Source organism: Amblyomma maculatum, chromosome 7 (assembly GCF_055883805.1).
Source record: "Amblyomma maculatum isolate TAMU_Amacu chromosome 7, ASM5588380v1, whole genome shotgun sequence".
Taxonomy (NCBI): domain Eukaryota; kingdom Metazoa; phylum Arthropoda; class Arachnida; order Ixodida; family Ixodidae; genus Amblyomma; species Amblyomma maculatum.
This window is the reverse complement of record NC_139350.1, coordinates 127,965,916-127,989,769: the sequence shown is the minus strand read 5'-3', so window position 1 is coordinate 127,989,769 and position 23,854 is coordinate 127,965,916. Positions and strand designations below refer to the sequence as shown.

Genomic DNA, 23,854 nt, shown 5'->3' with positions numbered 1-23,854 from the left:
TAGTTTCTCAGTATAGCAAAAATGTTGTTAACAAAAAACTATGAGCTTCTGAGGAGAGATCTCCAGATATGTTGACTGTTATAGTGGAACCTTGAGAAAACTACATTAAAAAACAACTTCTGTTTAAAAAATGTGCTTATCCAGAATTTCTGGGCTATACCATGCAATCTTTTCTTTGAACTTGTACTTTACTCGATGCAGATAAATTAACTGCAACTCAAAATCAGATAATTGTTCTAGTCACGAACCTTTGTGCTTATGTTTAATTTAGAGTTTGAGGGTAGTCATATTTCCTGCACACACATCAAAGTAAAGAACTGTGCATAGTAGGTGCAGTTATTTATTTCTGTTGTAGGTGGTTATTTGTGGCACAAGAGGAAATAGCATTACATGTTGACGCTAGTAGTCTGCCTTCTAGTGTATTATAGATGCTGGGGAATTAAGGCCCGCATTTGACCAAGGTAATTACTAAGCACATGCGTTTTTCAAAGTCCTTTCAAAAGCCTTGAACAGCGATTGCTTGCAGTGCAGTTAAAAAGGACAAGGCCAGAATTTGCTAATTCAAAATACAATAATACTTAAAATCTGCTAATTGCTGCATTAGAGGTGATGTTGGGAGAATTATGAAAATATTCAAATACTAAGGTTTCTCACTGCACGGGAGAACTTCAGCTGTGCATGAAATTAATTTGTAGTCTATAGCTCAGCACTAAGGTGTCTCACAGCATGTTCCGAAACCGCCAGTGCACAGAAATACAATTACAGATCTAGGTTATGATTATTTGGCACATAAAAAACCCACCTCAGGTAAAGCTGCTCGCATACAAACCACTAGTAAGATCGAAATTATAATATGCATCTGCCATCTGGAACCCACATCAAGCATATGTAATCACTGCATTGGAATCTGTTCAAAACCGTCCGGCTCATTCATTCCTCATACTCGTACGACACCAGTGTTTCAACTTTGAAATTGAAATCCGGATTGCCACTCCTCTCATTTTGTTGCCGCATCACTAGCTTTGCTCTTTTTCACAAGTTTTTTTATTCTTCTCTGAATCAAGCACCATACATCACAGCCGCAGCATGCATATCTCACCGCACCAGTCACCCACTGCAAGTTGCTCGCCCACCGTCGCACGCTACTACTTTTTCTGCGTCGTTTTTTTCTTGAACAGCTTCAGACTGGAACGGCCTTCCCTATGACATTGTCTTCATTGCTTTGACATCTGTTTTTCAAGCGCCTGTAACAGATCATCTTCAATGTTAAATAATCATTGTTGTTTTTTCACATTTTCAAGTGTATTCCCACCGCTTATGTAACACCCCCTGAAAACGGGGCCTTTAAGGAATAAAACTGAACTGAACTGAACTACTTTTAGAAAACCATGCTGATGCATTGATGTTGATAATAATAGTACAGTGCATGAAAGTGCACATTAGCATGCTGTTTTATATGCCTGTTGGTCCGTGGGCATAAATGCCTACCCCATGTAGTGAAGTGCCTTGCTGCAACTTCACATCATGGAGCATTTCTCTATCCGCCACCTGAGAACACGCTCTCTAGCGGTCAGGCTCCGCCGAGAGTCTTGCAGTAATATGAAAGTATTGCAGGCATTAGAAAACTATGTGGTTACTGATGAATTGATACAATTTTGGTAGTGAACAGTTTGTTTGCAAAATGGCCTAGATACAATATCGGATACTGAAGAAATGTTCATTTCATTGCAAATATACGCACATCAAAAGTCTGCAAGCATTTTTCTGCCTGCATTAGCTTTCATTTTACTGAAGAGCAGATACTTCTGCATTATTTCAAATATCTACATTGTGAGTAGTAAGATAAGAGGCTTACCATCTAATTGAACACACTTTTCAATTTCCCTTGGTGCATAAATGAAAATAGTAAAACAATCGAATGGTGCAAAGCTGTGTAAATGCATCACAGAGCAAGAACTTGTATCAAAAGATAAAACACTTGTAGGATTGGTAAGATTTCTAACTCTTTCTATTGTATAAATTTTTAGCATTAGACCCTTCAAACCACTTACACATGCTCATTTCTTTTATTTCATTTTTTTAGCCTTATATTGGAAATGTGGATGGCGCTATGATAAGGCACTGTCTCTTGCGTTAAAATTGAGAAATTATTCTGGAATGTGGAGCTAGGCAGGTTACAAAATATATGCACCCAGCTTGGATGCTGGTTTTGTATTTTGAATAGAGATTTCACACCTAATTTGTGAGTCATCTTAACTGTACTACTATGACAGTCAAGCTTGACTGTGTCAAAATAAGCCATTATAAGCTGCTAGGCTATAAACCGTCTTAAACACCATTGACATGCACATAAATTTTGCAAGCGTATGGCACATTTTTTGGCTTCAGCATGAAGTGGCACCGACACTGAAACCATTTTACGAATGGAGTCCCTACATAGGTAGTGAGATTGGACATCTTAATATAGCATTACCTTTGTCTTCTCATGTCCTATTTAAACAGCTATTTAGTGCAAATATGGGCACTAAGTGACTGTGCTTCTCTCATTTTCCTTGTACATCATTCAGAAGTACTGCCGTTTTGCAAACTGATGAGGGGCATTCATACCATACTTGAGGTTATTGCAGCATTCCAGCAAAGCAAAACACAGTCATGAAGACCATATTTTCATGGGCTCAGGGAAGCCTGTAAAATTCAGCACAATGTTATACACATTATTCTCTGCAAACTACAAAGCGCAAGAAAAATACTACACGCAATAAAGACATGTACTACAGTTACATAGATTTTACATATTGCAAAAATTTCTCACATTTTTCAGTGCCAAAATGGGAGCAACTAAGCATTCCTTTTCATAATTGCAGGTATAGGTTGGACTCTGGATTTTTTTTCATATATATATATTCTATTTCATTAGTATTTTCAGAAAATTTGGCTGACTTCTTTCCAATTATTTTATGTGCCAATTCCGTGGTCAATACATAGTCGCTTGAAGCCTATTTCAGGGGGTTTTTTTCCAGCATGTACTGTTTATTTACCGATACCTAGCACCCAAATGGTAGTATTTGCAGGTGTGCTTGTGGAAGGAACTGCTGTCATATTTAAAAAATGAAAAATTAATGATACAGATGGCAGAGAAAAACACATCAGAAGTTTCTAATACTCAGTTGACATGATATTGCTGGGTTATCAAGGTGTAGTGAGTGAGACAGTAGGGTACGTATGACATACTGTTTGTATGTTGATGGCAGAGATGGATTCAGGGTTTGCACAAAATGTATGCCTTGAATTTTTAAGGAGTATTCCTGGATTTCAAGAAGACAAAGGAGCAGTAATCAAAGTGGGCAAAGTGTCTTTTTTGAATGACATAGCTTAGGAATATTTTTATATTTGCTTAGCTCTGATTTCTCTCTCACCAGACACCATACCTGCTTCCTCTTCTCTGGCCTCTCATTTGGAACTGTTCTCCTTGACAAGGAGAGCTCTGTCATCCTCAGTCTCAGCATTCTCAAAGACACTAGTAGCTGGCAGAAATTTAAGTAAGATTCGGCGGTTTTCTTTTTCTTTTTTTTTAGGACAACTTCTGAAGTTCCAGCTTTAGTGTCTCTTTTCAGATGTGCCTACTGACTTTCTTCTGTCGTTTTCTGATCGTGCACTGGCATTCCATGAATTCTTTGACAACACGTACAAAATTTCCAACACAGCTGTTTTCATTTGCCATCGACCTGGAGATACACTTCGAGCTTTACAGGTGACAATTAACCCATTATCTGCAATCGTTTTGGGGCCCAACATGCAATTTGCTCTAGACAATTCACTCACTTCCGCTCTCACCCACCTGCTATAACCAACATGCTTGAGCCAGGCAGGTTCAAACTTGCATTTTCCATCTGCACGGCTTAATAATTTGCACCACGTCTTTCAACCTATGAAGATCAAAGTTCCGCGACTTAAGCTACGCTCCATGACTTCAGGGCCAGTGATACTGGTGTTGAAAAATAGGAGACTGCTGTGGGGGAACAAAGAAACAAAAAACGAGTCCCAGAAAAACGAGCCTATCATGACTGATTTTGAATGAAACTGTGGGCTATCAAGGGGTCCTGCCTAAAAAGTAACTTATTTAAAATAGATTTTTAGTAAAAGAGGGTGGCTGTCTAGAGAAACAAGAAAACCTATAGGGAAAGTATCAAAAGGGAGAATCATAGTTTGGAAATGTGTAAAAAGATGTTTGTTTTGAAGTATTTATGCTTTGCTAGAGGGAGAGGAAAGTACAGCAACCCTGGTCATTGTCATTTTGAATTTTACCTATCCTCTCCCTGTTGCACTCCTAGTCGCCTCTATCCTTGTTTTAGAGAAAGCCAGCTGGATCATAATTTTGAAGCAATTTGAGGCGTACATCAAAGTTCAAGGATTTACAAGGGCCCTTGAACAATTTTTGAAAATGAGTGGTATTTAAAGATTCCAAGGGCCTGTGCAAACCCTGGATGAAACTGCCACTGAATGTTTATGTAACCAGAACGTAATACTTATTTGTGATGCCTATACGCAGTTGTACAAGTGTCCTACATACATTGGATAAATCAATCGATTGGACTAACTGTTCCGAGTGTGGAATGATGGTTAACAAATAGTTCTTAGCTAGCCAGCAGCAAGCGTGGTGGGAGGGGGAAGGGGTGCTTCAACGGTGTGCAGAGGTGCGTAAACAGAGGAATACCTCAAACTGTACAACTGCACTTATACAGTAACACCTCATCACACCCCTGAATTCTAGTATTTGTTAATTTTCATGAAAAGTGGGTCGAGTGAAACCCTTACTCCACAGCCAGGCAACTATTCCCTGCTAGCAAGAGTGCTGACTTTCTTAAGTTGATTTGAAAAAGTTCAATGCCTAATAGTAGGTTAAAGACTATTTATTCTGCCTGTGTAAATCAGCACAATCAAGCTATCAAAGCAGTGAAATTAAAAGCATTGCATCATGTATATGTCACCATTAAGTTCATAATTATTAGATGTTAACATGAGATGTTTCCTAAAGAGTTAGAAACTTCTGAACAACAAAACGACTCTATTTTGGCTTCACTCTGCACACAGGAGATGAAGAAGATGGAAAATGTAGCATCTCATGGTCTGCTAGACAGATTAGCAAATGGCTCCGCATTACATTTTTATCGGATGTGATGTGGCATGGGTCACAGTCAGCTGCAATAGATAATGCATTTGCTATAGCAAATAGACCACAGTCAAAACCATTCTCTTGTCTTTGCACTTCCTTCACATGGACATTGAGATAGTTAGAAATGAGATGCATCATATTCATCACCTGATGCACTGCACTGAGCGGAATGTCTTCATCTATTGAATCATACATAAAAACTGTGTCATCAGGGGCTCCATAATCGCTCACCGTAACCCAGTGTCCAGGATTTGGAACATGTAAAATTTGGATAAATCTGCGTAACTTCTTGAATTTTAGTCTTTGCCCTAGAAGAACCTCTTGAAACCCATATTTTTCTGAAAATTGCTTAGAAGTTATGAATTGTGCAGTGTTTATGACTTTGTCTGACAACCACTGTGTGCCTTGCAGAGCCTTTATGTCCATAGAGCTAATGTGGTAGGGATTGCAGCTCATTTCATTCACAAAAAGTTCAGCAGCGTTGTCATCATGTGACTGCTTTTTTGTGCTCCATATCCAATGCTCAACGCTGTTCCTGCACGTTAGTAAAATTTCTGATATTAGCACAGGTTTTTTTTTCCAGCTGCTGCTTCTGTTGCTTGATATTTGTCTTACTTGCTCGGCCACGAATTGATTTCACGAGCGGAATATTTAAAGCAGCTAGCCGTGTTGAAGAAGGCTGAGGTGTAGGAGTTGTGTTTAATCCAGCTGTATGACATTCAGATTTTATTTGAGAATGGTCAGTATTGTTATCTGAATTATCATGATCTATGACATGCTGTTTCTGCAGTTCACTACTGTTGCTATTTCTGTCAGTGTGTGTTTTTGTAGCACACACTGCATTTTCGGGCTCATCTACTTTCTCACAGTTTCCTGACACTGAAAACTTTTTTTTATTTCTCTTGTAGGCCATAAGGCTTTCAAAGAAGTTCTCGCATTTTTGCATCTTTTCCATAAATTCAATTGTATTACATTCAGCTAAAATACTTCAAAATTCTGATAAACGCTTGCAGGCATATTTATACTTAGCTTCTGTTGTATCAAGCTTTAGGGTTCCTTCTTTAGTTTCACCAAAAGTGAGAATGCCCAGATTTGGCTGTGGGGAATCAATGTCTGCTAGTATAAAGTCTGATTTTAGCCATCGCTGTGAAGCACATGTTTCATTAAAGAGCTCCTCATTCAGTTCTGCTCATAGTGCAAAAATGTGCCTGCAGGGCAGTTCGTATTGTCTATTAAACGTGCATGTGCACACTGTCATACTGTTGGTAATTTCGTAACATTTAGTATTTACGTGGACTAAATGCTGGCCATTTGACATTATACAAACCCTAGGTTCTCTAACAAACATATCATACTGTTTAAAAACCTGTTCTCTTGCATATTCGGTGCATTTTGCTGACACCTGTAGATGAAATTCATCAGTCTTTCGAGTGTCAATGCCAACCTTCGTTTCTTTAAATTGAGCCAGACTGACTGAAAGGGCATCGTGATTTATGTATTTTACCAGACCTTTTACTGCTTCCAATAAATGCATTTCTCGCCTTAAATATCTTTTCAATTTCTGGTTATGACTCTCCATCCTGTTGTTGGTATTATTTCCTAAGCTGTACACATTACAACGATAGACATGAACCCACATACTCCTACAACTGTGCCAGTTTCTATAATAATATGCCAGAAGAGTTTGGTCATCTTTCAGTGCATTTTTAAATTCAGCAGTTGGTCCTCGTATATCTGAACACTTTTAGAAAAAACTAATTTATTAATTATGCTTTTTACAGTGCTCTTATCCGAGGTGTTTGAATTGTGCTGTGTAATTTTATTGTGCAGGTACTTCAAAACATGCCAAGAGCACAGCAGTATTGTGCACTGAGGGAGGATTTGGGTAATTATATTCATTTCAGTGAAATCTTTATCCATAACTGCAACCCTGCATTTTTTCTTAACAACTGGGTTTAGGTGCAGAAATGTATCGAGGAATAATTTTAGGATTTCAGATGTCTCTCGCTGAACAAACGCATAACATATGAGCCTGCCGTGACTTGTTCCATCTTCGCAAAGCACAGAGTACAAGACATACCCCTCTCTGTTAACTTTATAAGTTCCGTCAAAAATAATACCTCAGGATATTTTTCTGCTAACTCACTCATGTGCTTTGATTGAAGCAAAATAAATAGCAAGTCTCCATTAATATTTCTTTCAACATGTACCTTCCACCCCGATTGCTCAGAAATAAGCTTCTCCAATTCATGCAACAAAAGCTCGCCATGATGTGCAGTATTTTCTATTTTCTGAACTGCTTCATGTTTCAGGTTTCTAATGTCCTGAGATGTCACCATCTTCCCGGTATGTCTGAAGACAACATCCTTAATCTCTTTAGGATTTGCATTGCATGAAATGAGATCTTCGAGCGCATTTTTTTCAGAAGAAGTTAGAGTGCAGTTTTTCGTGTACCACTTAAAAATCTCAGGGCCTGTTTTATGGTTATGGACCTCTTCTATGTCTGTGATTTCATAGAAGAGGTTTGGAGAAGGCCTAAGCACAAGTTTTACTTTTACCTCGCAGCCTGTCGCATGATAATGCTGCTTTGGCCGGATTCTCTTTCCCCGTATAATTGGTTGTCCTGCATGACAACAGATGAAAGTAATGCGAATGTATGGAAATTTTTCTTCACTTTCATCTCTGCCATAGCCTAGTGGGTTTTTATCACATATTATAATACGCATTGGGTGGAAGCTTTTATTTTTCCACTCCTCAAAGCTAACCCTGAATTCTTTGTACGTCTTAAATGTGGTGCTTATACAAAGGTTTCCATCTCCTGATTTATTTTGGCCCAGTGGCACTGTGGCAGCCTTTTCAGTTTCTCTTTGGATACAATCCAAATCTAAAGTTCCTGTATTCCGGCTTAATCCAGTTGCTGCCATGTCATCCTGTTCATTACAAAGCATAGGTTGCTCCACAGCACCTGAGTGGTTATGTGTTCTACTGCACAGCATATTGCTACTTGTGCTTGCAGAACATGGTGAAGCACTCGCTTCTACATTTGCACCTCCAAGTACAAAGCCACATACTGAGCTCAATATGTGGTCCAGCCCTGTTGCATTTTCAGTTTCATGTTCAGCTGATTCGGACTTTGTATTACTGCCCATAATGGCAGCAATATTTTTATGGCCATTTCTTTATTGCTCCTGATGTCCACCAAAGGGCTGGTGGTTGTCTTTTCACTGCTGACCCCTGAGGCACGATGCTGTGAATGGCCAAAAGCCTTTTGTTTCCCCCAAAAAATATAGTCCATAGCTCTGGGTATCTGTACTGTATTGCCTGGGCTGTTCTGAGGAACGATAGGGGGCTGTTTCAAATTGTGGGCAAGACTTTTGTGTGCATTCATGCTCACCCAGCCGCCACCAACGTGTGCAGGTGCACAAGTGTGACGCTTTTTTTTCAGCTGCTTGCAGAGAGCATTCCCTTCCCTCCCCACCACACCTGCCTCTTCACTTCTTGGTAATGCACAGTGCTCTTCTGTGCTTGCACAATAGTCCTCTTTTTTGTAGCATTCAACACTTACACTAGAAATGTCGCTGTGTCTCTGCAATGTGCTACTACTTTTCTCAGCACGCAAATTCATATTTACTTTCTGGCCTACCGTGGTATGCTGCCCTGATGATTGTGCTATTTCTCTTGGTTTATCCACCTTGTAGCCAGTAACTGTCCCCTGAGCAAGAATGTTTTTAGTCGTTACTTCGGTAGACACAGTGCAGAAGTTCTTATGGTATACCCACACACCACCAACAAGTGGAGGAGCACGTGCACAGCGTATTTTCACTGATGGTGGCTGCCTACCACCACCACTGCATGGCGTGGCACATGGCTCTCTACTTGCCGCCAGTGGAGGACTACTGACCACAATCACATCTGTTACCTGTGGTACTGTTTTTTTGCTGTTACCACCTACTCGCGCTGCCCACGTCATGGTGGGGCTTGGTGCTGCAATAGCCACATTGTGTGGGTTTCCAAGTGGAGGAAAATTGGCCTCACCTAACCAGTGTGCAGCCAGGGCATCGGCTTGGTTTCCATGCTGACGCTACAGTGCTTCATGCTCCTGCTGTTCTTGGTGCTGTCTCAGCATCAGGTCGCTGTCACTCCTTGCCAATTCGCTGACAGCATGAATGGCGCCTCTCAGCATACGCTCAAGCACCTGCATTTGTGCAAAGTACATTGAATACCTTGCAGTTCACACCATGTGTGTGCTGAGCACTGATAGATTAGTAAATGTCTCCAGTGTGATGAGACCTCGTCTTGGAAGAGCATACCCAGAGAAAATCAATCACGAGCGAGTGCTCCCTCGGGCTCACTCAGAAAACTGATCAACCTGTGAACTCACTCAAGCAATCACACAAGTTCAGGCTCACGACACTCATGAACTCAAGCTCATTTAGACTCGTAACTCACTCAGACTCATTCTGACTCACGACTCGGCCAGAGTCAACCATTCATTGTGGCTCACAACTGATATCAACTCGCTATTCACTATGCTCACTCACTCATTTCGACTTGTAACTCATTTGGGCTTGCTCGTCTCAACTCACGACTCATCTGGACCCACTCACTCATCTTGATTTTCTCATTTACACCCCCGAGAGTCATTTGGGCTTACTCACTGAGCCAAGCTATTTTGTTAGCACAAGTGACCCTGACTTAGATAATTATTTTTAGGTAGGAACCTTCAGTTTCAGTGCTTTAGTTTTGATGATCATTTTTCATGTGTGTGTAGCACCAAATGGTATTTTTACTCTGTTATCAAACACAATCAAATTTTAATTTTATATTTTGTTAACAGTTATAAACAAAAGACTGAAAGGGCTTGACTACGTCTCTAGCCACTTTAAATTGTACATCAGTGGAAACATTCAATGTGCAAAATGCACAAAATATGCAAGGGAGTGCATACAGGAAGATGTTACACAGAATTCTTTCGGACACAGAGACAGTGTGAAGCTCCTGTGCCCACAACCATCCTTCGTCATGGTAACAAATCTTTCTTTCCTCCTCGGTAAGTGAATGAGAAAAAAAGGCATACACCATCAACAGGAAAACAAGGATCATCATCTGAGCCTGTGCCCGGACTCACGACTCAAATCATGATCTGAATTCATTCGAGTCTGTACTCACGACTGATATCATGATCTGAACGAAAGTCCGGACTCATTCACAACTCAGATCATGATCTGAATGTGAGTGCGGACTCACTCACGACTCGAATCATGATCTAAGTGCAAGTACGTACTCACTCATGACTCGGACAATGATCTGAATATGAGCGTGGGTGAGCCCGAATAAGTCTACCCACGAGCGATTCTGCCGACCTATGCCGAAAGAATGGCACCACTGTGAAACATTTAGTATGGTAGAGAGGTACTAGCTTAAACATAAACAAATGTACCGGGCAACTTCTGTGCATGCGTACATGTTGCAGGGATAGGGACAGTGCAGTTTGTTAACTGCATGTGCTAAACTTTTGGCTGCATTGAGGCAAGCGTGTATTCAGTGGGCTCCAGAGTTCTTTGCAGCCATGGAAGGTGATGAAAGGACAAAAGCATTACTGTCACACCACTGTGATGGCTATAATTAAGTGTCAAGTTACGGTATTAAAAACTAGGGAATCCACTCTAGAACTATGTCAGTGAGGATCGGGCACCCTGAACAACAAATTGTTTTCAGCTAAGCAGCCAATGGGAAGCAGTTACTGGCAAATTTTCAGCCCACTGATTCCAGCTGCCAACAGAAAAACATTGTCAATGTCTCTCTGCATGCCTCTGCTTTCAGCTGCATCAAGTTGCATATATATTCTACACTCCATACACGGATCATTGACTATTAGTTAAATGAAAAAATGTAGCTTTTTTAACAGGACAAGGGAGATGAGGACCGGACAGAGCTACAACTTGCAGCTGAATCGAATCGTACGATGAAAAAAATGTCTTATCATTAAGCAACAGTACGCATATATGCATGCCTTGAAAAAATTGATAACTGCCTTCATTGATAATCTGAAAAAAAAAAGAGAACAGTGACCACTCATGAAATGTGGTACTACCTCAAGTAAGTATTATTGGCTAGTGCCAAGTCAGCCTGATAAAAGTTGATGGGCTTTATGCAGCAGGCTCTGTAACAAACTTTGCCACTATTACTTAATTGATACTCAGAAGGGTAGGGATCGACTGGCCATGCAAAAAAAGCACATTGCTCTCACGCAATGTACACACACACACACACACACACACACACACACACACACACACACACACACACACACACACACACACACACACACATATATATATATATATATATATATATATATGGGCTTGTTTTGATACAATAAGGTAAATGCAGATGTGTGTCTTTTTTTTTGTAGCGAAAGTTACACTGGCCACGAACTTGTGATTTCACTGTGGCGGTGCTCCCAGGCGGCACAGAATGACCTTGAGCCGTTGCCTAGCAACCAGCATAGCAGGCGGACGCCGTTTGGTATGACGTCAGACCGCTTGCCTCATCGTAGCGCTCGCCTTCGCTCGCACCGCCAGCTGTGTCGCATGCCTGATAACTATACTCGGGGACAACTTTTTGTGGCAATGGAGTCAATGCTACGGGGGCGGGGCTTTACTTACTGAGTTATTACGCCATGTAGTTCCGAGTACCTTGCCTCGGCATGTCGGCAACGCGCACGACGTACGCTGCCAAAAACAGACGCACATTGCGAACGCGAGCAGAAATGGGCGGATAAAAGCGGCAGACGTATTTCATCAGACAGCTATCGACATGAAAGTTGCATATTAAACTCTTGCTGTACTGGCTAGTACTGCAGTATAAGCCTGATACAATAGTAAGGTTAATAGGTTTGTAATAGTATAACATTCCAGAGCATCACCTGCGAAATTTCTGGAGGCACTATATTCTTGTGCGGAGCAAGCTGGTGCGTTTCGGCTCCGTAGCTTCCACCACATTGCCTCAGAAAGTTGTCCCCGAGTATAGTTCTAATCGCGACGTCATTGCCGGATATGACACCATCATGACGTCACATCCGGCCATGTCTAATAACCGGAAGTGAATGACGTCACGTGCGGTCGTGACGTCACCAGTCAATTCAAGCACTATAAAAAATTAGTTGATCAATTTAGAAAATTAACATGACATCTGTTTCTGATCGTCCGCTAACACCGGCGTTGCAATGACAATATGGAATATTTCAAAAAGCAAAATAATTTGTTTACATTTGCCCTCAATCAACCGGTGCTGTCAAAAATCATGAGCATATACAGACGGTTTGAAATAGCATTATTTTCAGGAACAAACTCCTGATTGTGTTAATCGTTATATTTAGTAATATTCTTGCATAACCGCACTGCGTTAAAAAAGACTTCAGCGCAGTGCATTTTTTCAATCATGTCTGTTTACCAAGTCGCCAAACTTTCTACCTTACTGTAGTAATACTCTGCTATAATTAGAACGTTCAGTACTAAACCACGCAGTAAAATGTAAATCTACAGTTCTCTCCCCCTCCGCAAAAAAAAAGAAAAAGAGATACCTAAATTTATTCCACTGCCTTTTGCGCTGGGCCGGACTGGGGATATATTTTTTGAATGCCTCGAATGGACAGATTTTGAGCACAATTTGACTTGAGCAGTGGTTAGACAACGGGGCAAAAACATTTAATAAAAATATGTTCAACGTGTTTCTCGAGCAATTTAAATGAAATTTTGTACATGGATTCGGCTACATATATCTCAAAAGTGTATGTGAATATTTCGGAAACCCGTTCGCAGACGTTTGCATATGTTGTTCAGTTATATGTACTGGTCGCTTATGTCGACACCTTATTGCAATATTTGCCAGCGGGACTCGAGAGAAGATACCAGCAAATTTAGCTGAACGTATATCTGCGAACATCAGTAGACACTGCAATGGCATCCTGATGCACGGCTAATAAGGGCCGATGCACTAAATATCGTGCAAAAACTTCGCAGTGGAAAATACGTTGCGGTGAAACATACGCCGCTAAAGTACAGTACATGATATCTGACTCAAAATCTGTGTTAGATAAGAAGGGTAATCGATGTCTCGTGTCATGTTTTGTTTCAATAAAATTTTATATGCTGGGCGAATGTATCAATACAAAGGAATGAACCTTAGTTTTGCAAGATATGCAATATTTTTCTCGACAAAACATCTTGTATCACTAGAGGTGGAAACCCCGTTTTCGCCATTTCAAAAAGTTGCAGGTTTGGCGCCCTGCTGCTTGCACGCTAAAATTTTGTGCACCGCACCACACACACTTAAAAAAAATTACAGGATAGAGTAAAAACTAAACCGCCACATGCGTTTTCCCGGCAAGAAATAGCGAATTTATTCCATTTTAGGCTATTATCAACACTGTCAACAAGCAGAACACAGTCTTTATAAGCACTGAGAAGGTTTCGGATATTGCGTTAGATAAAATATAACTAAAATTAGAAAATATTGAATTCAATTTCTGACGTCTACTCCTCAAGGGGAAGGCCTAAGAAATGTAGAATAAAATCATGCGCTCAGTTATACATTTATATTTATTTTTATATTTTAATTTTGCATAATGCAATGATTTTAGTGCCTGCTATTTATGAAGAACTGAGCATTGTTTTTAGATGGTTTATATGAAAATCAAAGCCGATGATGTTATTGAAATTCGAATCAAAGTTGCCCATTTCTTTGTATCTGAATCTTGGGCAATTTCGAAGTATTATGGGGAACTAACAAACAAATCCAGAGCTACAACTATTTGCAAGAATAAAGAACAAAGCCTGCGTTATACCGAAAAAACGTTTCAATGGCAACAACTTATTCGACGGTGCTAGAATGCAGGGCTAAATATTGACAATTTTCAGTACAAGCTATCAGTTTTATATTAATTTTTATAATTTTAAGCAATATAATGAAACATCATTTTAGTCCTTAATGATTCTGAGCTACTTAGGATCATTATACAGGTTAATAAAAATTGAAGATTTTTTTTAATTGGACTGAAAATTGTCCTTTAATTTACTTATTTTTTGCTGTTTTCGAAATTTGATGCGTTATGGAGAAAACACCTAATGGTCTAGAGCGTCATTTTTTTTCCTGAAAATAAGAACATCGCCTCCATAATCAAGACAAAATGTTTTCGAGAGAACAACCAAATTCTTTGTGCCACAATATAAGATTGAAAATAGACTTTTTGTCAGCACATTGCTCGTGGAGCAAAGTTCATGATTTTTTACTTAAACAATTGCAGCAAGAAAAAAAATCTCTTTAGTAACTTTTCTTGAAGTGAAAGCTGCATAGATTTATTCAGAAAAAAAACGTGCGACAAAAGTTTAGTGCGCAAGCAGCAGCAGCAGGGTCCCAAACTTGGGAACTTTTTGAAATGGCAAAAACAGCATTTTCCACCCCTAGCAATATACGATTTTTTTTTTTCAGAAAACTTTGCATATCTTACAAAACTAAGGTTCATTCCTTAGTGTCGAGACATTTGCCCACCAGATATAAAAATTTTGCTGAAAACAAAACGAAAAAAATAAAACGTTCATGGGACCTCAATTACCATTATCCGGACACACCCATAATATACATATACAGGGTGCCCAAGCTAATTTTCAGTTCAGTTCAGTCGTTCAGTCGTGTCCAACTCTTCGTGGGTGTAGCACGCTTCCCCGTGTGGCGGTTTCCGCGTGTCGGAGGCAATGGGCCATCTCCCCGCGAGTGCCGAAATCCCGTGAAGTAAGTGCCACGCGTGTGTTTCCCCGTGTGTCGGCTCCCCCTGCTCACAATCCCCTCTCACCCCACCCTTCTTGTCGGCAGTTAAAAAAGTCGGGGAGCAGGGTCAGCGCCCTACCACCCCCCTCAGAAGTTAATGGTTTTTAGCGGGCGTCTTGGCGACGAGCTTGTATGCGTTTCCTTCTTTCTTTTTTGCTACTTGAGGTGAAGGGCGCTTGAGGGCGAGAGGAGTATAGAGGTGGACCAGGCGACTGGGGTCTGCGAAAAGGTGGAAAATGGCCTTTTCTTCCCAATTCTTTCTTCGAGCGTTGTACAAATAATTTCTGTGCTTAAGAAACAGCAACGCCTTTGATTTTGACATTTTTTTCTACATCGAAAACAGCAGCTGGTGGCTGCCAACTGACTAAGTGCATATAAGTGCGTAAAAAGAGTGGCGGCCCGTGGTGTGTGAACACTGTAACAGAAGATGCGGGAACATGTCATGCTGCTACTACTGGTGTCTAATAAGCCTCCCGGCGTGTCAAATTTCAACACGTTTTTTTTTTAATAGAGTGCAACTGGACAAAAACAAAAATAGTAAACCCCGAGATTTTCGTCTGATCTTCGCTGCACGTTTACTGCAATGAATAGAAGCTGATCTTGAAGCCAATATAAGAGGTTTCTTTTTTGTTTCGAAAAGAGCCAAATCCATCTCGGCAGAAACAAAGCAAAATGCAGTTTTGTTTTATCCACAGCAATGCATTGGGAGGTTATAAGTGAGAGCTTTGAAGTTCTTTGAGCAAACTAATCATTGCAGCTGAACTTCACCTAATTCGGTGCTGGCTCTTTTCTGAAAAAAAAATGCGCTCTTAACAGAGTCTTTCTATTTTTTTCTTGCTTTTCTTCGCGATTTAAAATTACAGACAACTCGCTTTGCGAACACTTTTGCTACACTTTTGCTTGTGAACAGAACTGTGTATGTTAAGAAATGACAATTATATACGAATTGCATATTTGAGAATTCACATTCCTTGAACATTGGATTAAAGCGCTTTTGAAAAGTAGCTGCCGCTTTCTTGAGTGTGACATGGACACCAGGCCATCATACAGCCGCACGAATCGGCGCTCCCGGCTCTCCTCTGCGAGTTGTCTACGCCTGCATGCTCAAGAGAGCTTAGCACACCCGCCCCCCCTCCCCCTCGCCTCCTTCCTTCTCCCCTAACCATCTCCTCCCAACCCTTTCCAATCATCCAAGGAGTGAGGAGGGGTGCGTCGTCAAGAAGGGTTGTCAGCAGTGGGAGAAGGACAAAGGGATTCTGAAAGCGTGGGGACTCGAAGGCGGGGGAGATAACGCATTTGCAATACTGCATGAGAATAGCAACCTGGGTTTCGACACTGTCTTGTTTCGTGCACACCCCCTCTTCGTGACCCTATGGGCCATATCACGCCACGCTTTCCGGTCTCTCACTATCTTGCTAACATCACATAATTTTATCTGCAACGCCTCGAGGATGCCATCTAACCATTGCGTTCGCTGCCTACCCCTTCTCCGGTGACCCTCAACCTTTCCCAACATCAAATCTTTCTCCATGCGACTCCTCTCTTCTCATCAGACGACCAAAATTAATTAAGGGTTAAAAAATGAAACATTTCAGAGTCAGAGAAACAACTTGTATACAGCTGCCAGCCATCTGGCGCACCACGTTTCTTTTTTTGCAATTAACTAATTAGTAATTAAGGGTTACTTACTATTGCCTTCAGACAATAAATGGATTTGCAGAGTTGAAGAGCACCTTTTAAAATCTCCATTCCATTTATTTCCGATAAAGAAAGCCTTGCATGTATCATTTTTCTAAGCTCTAAACAAAGCCAGCGAAATGAAAATATATATATATATATATATATATATATATATATATATATATATATATATATATATATATATATATATATATATATATATATATATATATATATATATATATATATATATATATACATATACTAGAAACTAGTATATATATATACTAGAAAACTAGAAACTTAGTATATATATATATATATATATATATATATATATATATATATACTAGTTAACTAGAAAAATTAGCAGAAACAGCTAATTATTTGCTAAATAACAAATTGCTCGTGGTGCACAAGCCGGTCGGCAGTTGTATGCAACTGGTTTTCATGGCCTACGTCAAATATTTTATTTTTAAATATGCTGAAACTGAGGAGTTCGTGCACAGTAAAGTGAAGCTTAGCAGACTACTTGAGGCACCGCCAAAAGCGCTCGGTATTCACCCTAAAAACTGCTACGCACGTAATGTATGGCACCGTAGCGCATCAAGTTCTGATTGGGTGTCATAGTCGCACCCAGACGTTCACGTTTCTACCAAGCTTCCTGTACGTTATGGCACGATGAGTTGTTTTTTTTTAAGAGTACTAGCATGCTCACTTGCGTTAAAGTCGCGTTACGAATAGTAAACAGCGGTCGTCATATATGGCAACGGCACGAATCCACCGCTATCAACAGCACGTACAACGTGAAGGAAAGGCACAGTACCGCGCGCCGTAAGGGAAGGGAGACGGGAGTGTAAGGAGAAAGGTGCCGCGAAGGTAGTGGAGGCCTGTGGAATCATTTAGACTATTTGGCTGATATCGCACAGCACACGGACGACTGCATTTCTCCATCGAAACGCGGCCGCAATGGTCAGGTTCGAAAGCGGGAGCTGATGACGTGATATATAACCGCAGGTTAAAGATCCCCAGATGTTCGAAATTATTCAAGCCCTCCACTATGACAGCGTTCTCCTCTCGTAGCTAGACTGGCTTTTGGACAAATCAAACATCTTTCACTCCCTCCTTCTTCCATTTCCTTACGGCGTGGTCAGGTGCCCACCCAGAAGGGTGACAGAAATTTAATTTCCTCTAGACCAATTTACAATTTTACAAATAAACATAGAAACCGCGGCAGTTTCGCACACTAGGCTATGGTCGTAATTGTTGTTGTTGTTGTGGCTGCAGGAAGAAGGAAAAGAAAATGCACGCGCCTGCTAATGGCTCTGTAGCTGAGCCACCTACGCTGCCTCGTGCGAACAGAAGAGAATATAGAGAAGAAAGGAAAATTAAGAGGGAGAGAAAGACGCGCACCGCAACAACAGCCGTCAGTCGTAATTGATACAGCATGAAAGAAATAGATAAAATAAACACGGAAACACATCAGAAAACATATGTCAACTGAGCTATCCCTTGACATTTGGTACAACGCTGAACTCATCTAGCTTATTTTTTCCTTTCATCAGTAGACATATGGCATACATATATATATAAAAATCAACAGTTGGGGATTGACCGGGGCTATAGTGAACTAGAATAATGTTGTTCACTATAACCGGATGTAGTTCAGGCACAAGAAAGCTGTTCATTCCTACTATATACATGCTGAGTTTCGCTTCCGTGCAAAAAAAAATGAAAAGAAGAAGAAAACGTATATGCACGACCTCGATCGTGTTCACCAACGGGAGTTTGCGTGCACAACTTCGCCCGCTTGCGCCGCCAAGCGACAAAAACTGGTTTTGACTTTCATCTAGTTGATCGCGTGCTGCCGGCACTGCAGATCTCGACACATGCGCACGCGAGAGCTTGTTTATGTTCAACAAGCCGAAGTCATGCGGTGATGGTTTCCTTAAGGGTGAATTTTGGCAGCTGCGCTGAGTACGAATACGTGCCCTACAAGATGCAACAGAATCTTTGCATCTTGCAAGCTTTGCGACAGGAGTTGGGGCTAGTTGGTAGCACATATATCACTGATGAGACAAAAGTCGCTAGAAACAGCGAGACTGAAAAACTAGGGAATAGTAATAATAATTGCTTGACAGGAAAGTAAATGCGCAGTGTCCGCGGCACCTATCCTGTGGACACATGAACCGCGCCGTAAGGGAAGGGAGGAATATGGGCGTGAAAGCGGAGAGAAATGGGTGCCGTAGTGGATGGCTCCAGAGTAATTTCGACCACCTGAGGATATTGCGCCTGTGCCTTTCGCGTGCTGAATGCCGTGCGTGCAAACCCACGCATGTTATCGCACCTTCGTTCAGTTCGCGCGTCTCTATGCATGCAGGTGTGTAACTTCCACTGACATCGCACAGCACACAAGAAAAACAATGAAAGGAACGGCTTCCGGGGGCTCGCTTCGATGCGAAAAGAATACTTAATTGATTCCATAGCCACCAACTCGAGAGAAGGGCGCCGCGTAACGCCAAGACTATTTGGGAAAAAAGACATGCAAATAAGGCACAAGCAAATATAATTAGGTGCCGCGTACGCTGATCAGTGTAAGTTGTTTCCGAGAGTCAAGGCGCAAACTGGAGCGTTTTTGTTGCTTGGTGGCATGTTTAGGCCATGTGTGTGTATATACAAGCTTCCGTTTGGCGAACAGGACGTCGTGGGTATAAGATCACTCATTCGAGTACCGGGAAAACTACTTAAAGGGCAACTCCGGGGGTTTTTGACACTCGGATATTCTAATAAAAATTTTACTGTAGATTCTCCTTTCCGTCCTGACGGATTCTACAAAATTTGGGCGCCGTACGATAATTCGTTCGCTCGCAACACGACTTTAAAATATGCTGTTTTCATGGCTTAAATTGAGACTATTTCTGCCGGAAACACTGAGTTTCTGACGTCACAAACAGTATACCGGCGTTACTATAGTGCTCTAGAACATTGGGCAGTGTGTCGACCGCGCCGCGAAATGCATGGGAGCGAGGGGCCGCTTTTGCGATGACGGAGGCGCCGCAGCGCAGAGGGCGCCACCAGCAACTGGTGTGTCAGCCGCCCGGGCGCCCGCGTATGCGCGCTGTGCGACGGGGCGGATTCCGCGCACACTGTACGTTCTCGTTTGCTTGTCCCTCGTCTCGGTCTGCTGGCGTCAAGATTTTACAAATATGCCGGTTAACGAGGCTCAGTACTGTTAGCAATCATCTAATCTATTATCCATTTTGGCTGTCGGCAACACCTCGGGGAAGCAACATGACAGCAGTTGTGATCCGAAGGAAACAGCTTGGAGAGGGGCGTACGAATTCAGACAGCACAGCACGCTTCAGTCGCCGTACAGCTTTCTTTAGCATTCCTAAAGCACCTAATTCCCATTTTGGAATGTACTCATTTTGAAAAGAGGGTAGTGTGGAGACAGGATGTATGAAGAAGTCAGAACGTGCAACACACGCGTTAGAGCGCTGACTAAATAGAGCTGGTCATCGGTAAACCATTAATTAAAACAGTCCAAAATGGTATATTCCGTTTTTTCACATGCAACCATGCCGAATACAGTTCGTCATCTGAAGTCACAAGAAAAGTCGGCATTCAGTTCGAATGAATTAAATGTGGACTACCCCGCATGGAGGTAGAGATATAGCAAAGACATGAAAAACGAGCGACACACCAGGTAAGCTGGCCATTGAATAACGGAACACAGTGGGTCAGGAAAGGTGGAAGAAGTGGGAGGTGAAGGTAAAAAAAACGTAAAAAAAAACGTCACCTACCAAGGAGGGATAAAGAGGCGGAAGGCACGCGGCATCGTGAAAAGAGCGACCGCGAATGTGAACAATGCCGCTGAAAATGGAGATATATGAAAGGCAATAAAAAAAAAGGAAGCAACCGATCTTAAGAACCAAATGAAGGCCTAGCTGGAAAGTGGAAAGCAGTGCACAAACAGTCTACAAGCGGGGCGTGCAATCGAACGAGTGTAAAGATATCAGTGTCGAAATTTAAGAGCCAACTTTGTGAAAATGTACACTAATATAAAAACAAACTTTTTTTTTTTCGAGAAGTTGGAACGTTCTTGCAACGGATAGTTTTAAATACTCAGAGATGTGCGCCATACTAAAGATATTTAATCTCAATTCGAGCAACCGGTAATATGCATTCATTGCCCCCAGAAAATCACTCTAGTCCTCTTTTGGTGCAAATACAAAATGAAAAAAAAAAGGATAGCTTTAAAAAGAAAGAACGAAGTAAAGATAAAGGACGCAGAGGCAATAGTGTGCGCTTATCATCCTTATAACGTCAAAATGTTTAGTTTACTATATATGGCGGGATATGCAGCTGTTAACATTCTGCGATTGAGAGGTTGCTCGGTTTCTCACCAAGAACAAAAACTGGGCCATAGGCTCGAAGCTACAGGTAGCAATTCACCCAAAAATTTGACTCGGGTGGTCCGAAGCCTTCGCACTTCAGATTTTGCAACCTTCCTGTAAAGTGCGGAAGTTCAAAAATTTTAGCGGGACCAGAAAGCTCACACTTAAAATAATGAAATTTCATATGCTTTTGAGGCTTCGCTCTTTGCAAAGTCAGCGAACTGCGACAAGAATTCCCAAAGGGAAAAATAGTTAAGTTCCCTTGGAAGTATTTCACGTGTAATATCAACCTTGTTATAGTTTTCCTAGGGGAACAAATATAGCCTGATTAGTTCTGCAAAGAGTAGCCGGCAAGCTGTCCGATTATAGCTCTGTAAGCAGTAGTTGGCAAGTATATCTAATCGATTACTCATATTTCGTACCACACACTCGAAAAATAAACACGCATCAGTGTCCGCTATTAAATTCGGCCTTATATTAATAGCTTCCGTATTAGGGGCTCGTTATCTTTTTTCGCGTTTTTCCATTTTCTCTCGGTAAGAACTGCATCATAGCCGACGCGCAATTATAAGTGCTTTTATTTATTTTTTTTTTGTTTTTTGCTCTACCATTTATGCTAGTAAAGCGTCCGCACTCAAGTGCCCACTATGAAACTATTCTCTCGTATGTGATAGGATTAATTTTTCATATTTTATCTGAAGTATTGCCCAGCTGTACTTGACTATTTTTTTTTCATCTCTACAGCTGGTTCACCATTTGGTGAGTGGCGCTTAAAAAATAAATGTCCGCGATATATGTATCTGTAATCACTAACAAAGAATAAATGCTTGAGTCCCGTATACGTCCTTTTTTTTTTGCGGTAAATACCGCAGTGCTTTAAATTACTACGGTTATCAATAAATGTGTTTTCCTCGCACATTGTATTTGTCATTTCTATGAGCGGTGATATAGGGCACAGAAAGAACACCGATTATAAATACATATTACAGATTACTGACAATTTATGGATAAACGTTGTTATATATTGATAAGCACAAGCTACAGAAATGTAAACAGGTGTTCTTAAATAAGGTTCGTAAAAAATAAGGTATTCCTAAAGCGGCCTTACAAAGCACAAGCTTTGATTCACATGTATACTGTTTTTCTCCGCGTGTTAGTAGCGCTCCTCGGCAGGAGCCTTTATTCCCTCACGGAAAGAACGAATAAGAAACACACGCTCCGTTGGAAACGTTGAGTACAAGTGTCTCATCTGGACGATTTATGACTGTCCGCAGGACGAAGAAACGTTGAAAGAGTTTCAAATAGCGATTCAAACATCGCGCGCTGCACCGAAGAGAAACCCAAGAGTGCACGGCGTCTCCAAGAGACGTAAAGGAATTTCAGTGATTATTTAAGCATCTGGAATAACTAGCTTCTTTATTAAATATCGCATTAATTGCGTAGCGTGTGAAAATGCTGCATAGAGAAACGCGCCCCTCCACTGTACCCGCCGCTATCCCCGCGGCCGCTTCGCGCCGAGCGGCGATCCTGGCACCCCTGTTGCACGTCGCGCCCTCTCGCGGAAGCCGGTTGCTGTCATCGCAAAAGCGGCCCGCTCTCCGGCGCCGGTCGTCACACTGCCCAATATTCTAGAGCACTATAGCGTTACTGTCCACTTCCCGCATGATTATGAATTTTTGAGGCTTATATTGAACTACCTCAGACATTTTATGCAATGCTTCATGATTTCCATGCTTTATTTTCACCATCCAACGCACGTACGAGTGTATCTCTAATACTGAGAGTGACGTCACCATTTCGTCACCTGGGACGTCATTTCTGGCCATGAACGCAGTTTCGGTTTCGATTTGCTGTTCTTTCTTTTTAAAAATACTTCTAATTGACATTTCGAAAAACGGTTTTTATGTTCGAGTCAGGACGTGCCGAGGATTTTAATTCAACCAAAAACACAGAATGATGGAAAAACCACCGGAGTTGATCTTTAAGGGTGCCAAGGGCAATGTATGAAAAGAGATTACCACTCACCAGGACACCATGCTTGTTCAGGTGCACTCCGCTACCGTTCAGCAGGTTCGACCATGTGTGTCTGCTGCCATCCAGGTACATGTGGCCCTCTTTGCAGCACAGCTCCTGCAGCATTGAATTGGTCTCGCGAGCATCTGCGTTGCACCCCTCCAGTTGCTGGGCTGTCAATGTCCACTTTCCCCGCTCGTAAATGCTCTTCTGCCTGGGCAGAATTGCTGATATTACGAGACGTATGACAGGGTTGGCTTTGCGTACTCTCTATATGAGAGTACGAATCCTGGCAATTCGTGTCATGGCTGTCTCTCCAGCATTGTTAGTTCCAACATGTAGAACTAAGGCATTAACAGCTGGCACAGCATCAGAAATCATGGGAAATATTCCTTCAGTTAGCACGCCACCGAATGCACGCACCTGAACATCTACACGGTGACCCAATGTGGAAGACCCTGCATAGTCTTTCAACATGGAGTCACCGGCAACAAGAACACGGAAACGGGTCATGATTAGGTGCCTGCGTTTCGAGTGGACAGGTGCATCAAACGAAATTAAAGAAACTTACAAAGACTTGGAGTTACAAATAAGCTTAAAAGACGCGCGTTACCGTAACAAAATATGAGCACTTTACAACTAATATGACCTAAATGCGCTAAAATACAAAAACGCTACAATATGGCTATATAGCGCGGGTTTGCAAATAAAATCGGTGATAAGTACACGTAAAACGTTTGTAAAAAACAAGGAACGGGCGGAT

The 23,854-nt window shown here is 41.5% G+C and overlaps 2 pseudogenes; both read right to left on the bottom strand.

Annotated features, from left to right (window-relative positions):
• Positions 1-3,450: 3,450 nt before the first annotated feature.
• Positions 3,451-8,097, bottom strand: LOC146184703 (zinc finger SWIM domain-containing protein 3-like; annotated as a pseudogene).
• Positions 8,098-9,254: 1,157 nt separating this feature from the next.
• On the bottom strand, positions 9,255-23,604 carry LOC146184702 (uncharacterized; annotated as a pseudogene).
• Between the last annotated feature and the right edge of the window lie 250 nt (positions 23,605-23,854).